The sequence below is a fragment of the Tenrec ecaudatus genome, chromosome 6 (assembly GCF_050624435.1).
Source record: "Tenrec ecaudatus isolate mTenEca1 chromosome 6, mTenEca1.hap1, whole genome shotgun sequence".
Taxonomy (NCBI): Eukaryota; Metazoa; Chordata; class Mammalia; order Afrosoricida; family Tenrecidae; genus Tenrec; species Tenrec ecaudatus.
This window is the reverse complement of record NC_134535.1, coordinates 146,564,708-146,571,852: the sequence shown is the minus strand read 5'-3', so window position 1 is coordinate 146,571,852 and position 7,145 is coordinate 146,564,708. Positions and strand designations below refer to the sequence as shown.

Here is a 7,145-nt window from a genome sequence, read left to right as displayed (position 1 = left end):
AGTTCCCTTTCAATAAGATACAATGCTGTACAATAGATATCAAGTTGGTTGGAATGATGGGACAAGCTGATCTTATATCATCTTAGATATCAGTAAAATGGTCAAAAGAAAGCAATTGGTGTCAAAAGTACAGTGATCATCTCCTTGCTACAGTCTAGTCTCCAAGCTCAATGCTCTTTGCTTGCATTTCCACAGGAGAATATATAAAAACAAGCTTCAAAGGAAACTTAGGAAGTTATAGTTTCTTGAATTCTCCCCCTCCCCAGCCATCCATCTTTCCCTACACCTCAAAACCATGAAATCTAAGAAAGCAAAAAGGCATGCTTTCTATGTCATTGTTGGTGTTTAAGGTAGAATACTCTGGAATCATTAAGGGTGAACCAATTAAAAGAAGGCCACCAAACAAACAAGTCATGTCAGTTTCCATCCGATTGACTCTGACTAATGACAACCCTATGGGTGCAAGAATGGGATGTGATCCATAGGGTTTTCGATGACTGGTTTTTCAAACAGATTGCCAGGCCTATCTTCAATGGTGTTTCTGAGTGGTCTTAAAGCTCCTGTATTTTAGCCAGGAGCTGAATGCATTAATTACTTACATCAGCAAGGAACTCCAAGAGAATGCCAGGCTTAGCAAAGGAGAGTCCCTGCTGTGTTAGGCTGCTGTAAACTAGGGAAACAAATCCACAGAAATTCATATGTATAGGAGAGAGTTTTATATAAAGGGTAAGTGCACATTAAGAAAGCATACCAATGCTTAGTGGTTCGTTGTCTATCATTCCCTTGAGCATTATATAGTGTCCCTCCTTATCTCTTTTTATGGTTTGCACTTTGAGGTCAATTTTATCCGAGATAAGGATTGCAACCCCTGCTTTTTTTGTATTGCTGTTTGCTTGGTAGGTCCTTCTCCAGCCTTTGATTCTCAGCCTATTTTTGTCTGTAGCCTTGAGATGTGTCTCCTGTAGGCAGCAAATTGATGGGTTGTGTTTTCTAAGCCATTCTGCTAGTCTCAGTCTTTTAATGCCTGAGTTCAGGCCATTGATATTCAGGGTTATTATATCAATGTGCGGACTCTGTGATGCCATTTTATACTTTTTGTGTTGGGAGTTTTCCTACTTTCCTTTCTCATTAGTGTGTGTTTTGTGTGTGTATCATTCTTGACTTCTTTCCATCCTTAAGCCATTGCTATCTTGGGGTCTGTTTTCTCTTTGTTGTGCTCTGGGTGAGGTTGTTCTATGTGCTGGTCTCTTATTTGTGCTTGGTGAGTGTTGTTCTTCTGCCCATACTGAGTCGGCGAGGATCTTTTGTAAGGCTGGGTTTGTTGTAACGAATTTTTTGCGTTTTTCCTTGTCTGGGAAGACTTTTACTTCTCCATCGATCTAGATTGATAATTTGGCTGGGTAGAGTATTCTTGGATTTGCGTTGTTTTCTTTCAATTTTTGGAATATGTTACTCCACTCTCTCCTTTTTTTCATAGTTTCTGCTGATAGGTCTGAGCATATCCTTATGTGGGAACCTTTATATGTGATTGCTTGCTTTTCCCTAGCTGCTCTCATGATTTTCTCCTTTTCCTCAAAGTTTGAAAGTTTAACTATTATGTGCCTTGGTGACGTCTTCTTGGGGTCCTGTCGTGCTGGTGTTCTTTCAGCCTCCTGGATGGTTGCTTGGTTTTCATTCATTAAGCTGGGGAAGTTTTCCTCCAAGAATTCTCTCGCTATTGTTGCAGATGACTTCTTTGTTGTGTCTTCCTCCGGTAGGCCAATAATTTTAATGTTGTTCCGCTTCATAGCATCAGACATAGCTCTTAGGTTTTCTTCGGCTTCTCTGATGCTCTTATTAGATTTTTGTTCACGTTTATTAAAGTCTGCTTGGCTGTCCTCCATGACACTGATGCGGTTCTCTGATTCCTCCAATCGATTCTCAAGGAACATGATTCTGCTATTGTTTTTCGTTACCTGCTGCTCAAGCTCCTGTATTTTCCTTTGGTATGTGTCTTTTATCTCCTCTATCATTTCATCCTTTTTCTGTAGTGTTTCCCTCATATTCTGCATCGCTCCAAGCACCATTCTGAGAGCTTCTTTGTATGGCATCTCAATGTCTGCTTCTTCTATGTATGTTGTTATGTTCAGGACATCTTCTTCCTTTGCCTTTTGTTTCTCCTGTTTTTTTGTTGAGGTCGTTGGGGGTGATGGCTGTTTGCGTTGAGTTGTTTTTGAGGGACCAGGTGCCATTTTCTAGTCTCTCTCAGGAAGACTTATAGGAATTCTTATTCGATCTGCCTACAGCTGATTTTGCTATGGGATTAACCTACCACTATCTTCCTGTGGCTTCCCTATCAGGGGAGTGCCCCAGATGGCAGATCGACTGCCTGCACCAGTGTTGCAGAGGCTGGGCTGAAGTTCCCGCCATTGATTTGAATATTGATAAGTGTTTGATGAGCTGCCTTATGTCCCCAGGAATGATCAAGGGTAAGGTTGCTTAGAGAAGAGGTATACTCTAGCCCAGGTGGCAATGAAGCATGGTAGTAGGGCAGGAGGAAAGTCAAGGGAGATGGAGGAAAGAGCTAGGAGTCAAAGGGCATTCATGGAGGTCTAGACAAAGACATGTACATGCAAATATATATAGGAGGATGGGGAAATAGATCTATGTGTCTATATTTACAGGTCAAGTATTAAGGTGGCGGAAGGACCTTGGGCCTCTACTCAAACACTCCTTCAATGCATGAATACCTTCTTTTATTAAATTGGAACTCTATGATGCTCACTCTCCCGACACAATGGCTGGAGCCAAAGTGGGTGAACAAGTAAATGTGGTGAAGAAAGCTGATGGTGCCCGGCTATCAAAAGAGATAGTGACTGGGGTCTTAAAGGCTTGAAGATAAACAAGCGGCCATCTAGCTCAGAAGCAACAAAGTCCACATGGAAGAACACACCAGCCTGTGTGATCGAGTGGTCCCAAAGGGATCAGTCACCAGGCATCAAAGAACAAAAAATCATATCATTGACTGCACACCTCCATGATAGGATCGCTGAAGACAAATGGGTGCATAAGCAAATGTGGTGAAGAAAGCTGATGGTGCCCGGCTATCAAAAGAGATAGTATCTGGGGTCTTAAAGGCTTGAAGGTGAACAAGCGGCCATCTAGCTCAGAAGCAAAAAAGCCCACATGGAAGAAGCACACCGGCCAGTGCGATCACGAGGTGCCAAGGGACCAGGTATAAGGCATCATGCAAAAAAAACAACAATGATATAAGTGTGTGTATATATGTGTATATGTATATATATACCATATTAAATGAAGGGGGAAGTGCAGAGTGGAGACCCAAGGCCCAAGTGTCAGCCAATGGAGATCCCCTCATAGAGGGGTTTAGGAGAGGAGATGGGTTAATTAGGGTGCGAGGTAGTACCGATGAAGAACACAGCTTTCCCCCAGATCCTGGATGCTTCCTCCCCCCAACTACCATGATCCGAATTCTACCTTGCAGGACTGGATAGGGCAGAGGCTGTACACTGGTACATATGAGGGCTGGAGGTACAGGGAATCCAGGGTGGATGATACATTCAGGACCAAGGGTGTGAGGGGCGATGCTGGGAGAGTGGAGGGTGAGTGGGTTGGAAGGGGGGAACTGATTACAAGGATCCGCATGTGACCTCTTCCCTGGGAGAGGGAGAGCAGAGAAGGGGGGAAGGGAGACTCCAGATAGGGCAAGATATGACAAAATAACGAGGTATAAATTACCAAGGGCACATGAGGGAGGGGGGAAAGGAGAGGGAGGGGGAAAAAAAAGAGGACCTGATGCAAGGGGCTTAAGTGGAGAGCAAATGCTTTGAGAATGATTGGGGCAGGGAATGTATGGATGTGCTTTATACAATTGATGTATGTATATGTATGGATGGTGATAAGAGTTGTATGGGTCCCTAATAAAATGTAAAAAAAGAAAAGAGGAGAAAAAATGATTAGGGAAGGGACTGTACAGATGTGCTTTATACAATTGATGTATGTATATGTATGAACTGTGATAAGAATTGTATGAGCCCCTAATAAATTGTGAAAATTTTAAAAAAAATTTTTTTTAAAGATTTAAAAAAAAAAGCATACCAAACCAGTACTGCCGAAAACCATAAGCCCACCAGTAGCCCATATGTTCAACACCAATCTACAAAGTCCTCCTCAAACTCACAATATACACACGCAATGACTGCAGGCGGAAAGTGGAATCAGTGAGCATGTAAGCATCTCAGTGCTGGCAGGGGTCTCCACACAGCTTCCCTAACACCCAGGGCTGCATCGGGGTAGGCCCATGGAGCTTCTCCTCAGGGATGTCTTGCAGGAACTGAGCCTTGCCAGCTGAAGCAGGGGACTGCCTAATGCAGCTGCACCCGGGTCCAACCATCAGAAAGCAAGAGACTCGAGCACTGGAAAGGCAAAACTCACCAAGCCATTTATCTCTCCTCCCTTCAACTAATTGCACATGTGTTTATCAGCCAGGTTGGCACAATAAACCTTAATTATCTCACCTGCCTTAGTTTTTCCTTTTCTTTTTTAAAAATTGCATTGAGGTGACAAAATAAAGTGATTTACAGCAAATGTGTCTTTGCTACCCAAGCTTTAACTCTTCTAGGCTAGTTCACTAGGGTAGAAATTATTTCTGGAAATTATGTAAGACTTATTATTTATAGAGCTATGAATATTGGGAAACTTCTCAGGACAGTATGATCCAGTGACACCTGACATATATTATAAACATTTTAAAAACTAAATTAGAAGAAAACAAAATTAGGAAAACCTATACACATGTACAATGTTTTGATTTAATGACCTGTAGTTAAAAACAAACACTATATGTTCACTGGTTGTTGTCAGGTTACTTCTGACCTATGTGGACACTACATGCGCCAAAGTAGAAATGTGCCCTAGAGGATTTTCAATGGATTATTTTTTAGTAGTTCACCCGGCCTTTCTTTCATCAGGGCAATTTGGGGTGAACATGAATGATCAACCTTTTGGTGAGCAGGTGAGCATTTTAACCATTTTTAGCACACAGGGATCCCCTTATATGTACTACCAAAGAAACCAACCTCCACCACAGATAATCCTATTAATTAGATCCAGAGGGAGACTACCTTTTTAAAGCAGTGATATGCTAATTAATGCTTAACAACAGACTCAGTGAAGAGGATGATTTGCAGAATTTGCGATCTGTAATGGTGTAAATACTCCCACCATGGTCAAATTTACTTTACCCACCTGGCATCAATGGACACAGCTGGAAAGACAAGAACACATTCTGTTCCTATGAGCTTCTACCAGGCAACTACAGCCTACCTCTAAGTACAGACTGTCAACTACAGCCTACCTCTAAGTACAGACTGTCCCAAGTTACAAATAAGATTTGATCTTAAGTGTGTCTTTAAGTTTAAGTCTTTAAGGCAATTCATACGTGTGTCAGAATAGGTGGATACTGTTCTTACTTAGCCTTAGTTTGCTTACTTAAGGATACACCATGGTGTCTAGGTCTACATCAGCCACAAGACCAGTGAAGTTTAGATACATATACATAGAGGGTTTTTTTTGTTTTTTTAAAAAAAGGCTCACAGTTGTAGAAGCAGGAAAGCTGTCAGTCCATGGTCCAGATGTTTTCCTGGAGACTTCTCTTGACTTGAGTAGGGGTTGGTGAACCACTATCAGTAGGATAAAGAAAGACGTCTAGCTGCAGAAGCAAATGAATCCAAAGTTTGGAGTTAAGATGACATACTACCGATTAATTCCTACTCTCAAAGGCAAAACAGATTGCAGCTGTTTCAAGTCTGAAAAAAAAAAAGTAGTCAATGAGAAATATACAAGCCCCAGACCCAGCAGGAAACAGACTACATCCTGAAGGAGAGCTCAACATGGGGATTAGTAGACCTCCACCGTGTTTAAGTTTCCCTTCAGGGTACATAGTCATCGAGGTTTGTTTTCCTTCAGTACGAAAACTTCCAGTCTTTATTTTTTTTCCCATATAATATGACCTCATATAATATGTGTATCTCTGTGCTTGATTTACTTCACTTAAATCTTCCAAATCCATTCACTTCCTGAGATATTTGACAGTTTGAAAATTATAGATCAATAGATAGAGATGATAGAGTAAATGGTTGGATGAGAGAAGACCAAGAGAATTTATCTATAATTTATCAATTTAAAGAGAGCAATAAACATGAAAGTTATCTAGCCAAACTAACTGTCATTTGGTCGATTTCAATTCATAACGACCCTACATAAGGTTTCCAAGGCTGTACATTAAAAAAAAATCAGATAGCCTCATCTTTCTCCCAGAGGAGCTAGTAATTATGAACAACCAATCTATGATTAACAGTTCAACAATTACCCTATAGGACTACCAGGGCTTCTTGGAAGCTATATGAAGTTTACATTAAACATTAAGTTTCTCTTTTTCTTTTTATCTTTTTATTATTTTTAAATCAGGGGAGAGCTTGAACACAGTCCCCCACTACCACAAATTATGTAGTCGAGTTTCCCACATTTGGGGAAATCGCAGGGGTCAGCACATCTGGAGTGCAATGGATAAGCCTCGCCCTGGGAAAACCACCTTGTGATCATGGTATTTCCCCTGCCAGGTACGTATAAAAATATTAAATTTCTCACTACATGATTTTAATTTTGCTTTTAAAATCATTTTTTAACATTTTTATTAGCACTTCATCTACGTGTCATGCAATTTTACAATGATCACCAGTCAATTCCAGAATATTTCCTTCTTTCTTGTACTCGTCATTCATGTATTTTTCTCTAATTGTGGAAAAAATATACACAGCAAAATTTTCTCCAATTCAACAGCTTCTCCATGTGTGATTAATTCATTGCCATTGACTATACTCTTCATGTTGTACAACCATCATTGATACCCTTTTTCCCATTGTTTCACTACCATTAGCATAAATCAATCCCTCCTTCCTGATATGATATTTTTCTATTTAAAAGTCTGAATTATCAGATACAGTTGTACATGTTTCCTTCTCTACATTTTTATATACTAAATTTGATTTCTCTTTAGAGTGCATATAAAGGAAAATATGTGATTATTATAAAAATAAATATCTATTACTATTTTTGAGATACAACGTATGTATAAAGTAAAAGAA

The 7,145-nt window shown here is 40.3% G+C and overlaps 1 non-coding gene across 1 annotated transcript; it reads right to left on the bottom strand.

Moving 5' to 3' along the window:
* Nucleotides 1-6,465: 6,465 nt before the first annotated feature.
* Nucleotides 6,466-6,628, bottom strand: LOC142451908 (U1 spliceosomal RNA). The gene has a single exon (XR_012785013.1). It is a non-coding gene; the product is annotated as a U1 spliceosomal RNA (small nuclear RNA).
* Between the last annotated feature and the right edge of the window lie 517 nt (nucleotides 6,629-7,145).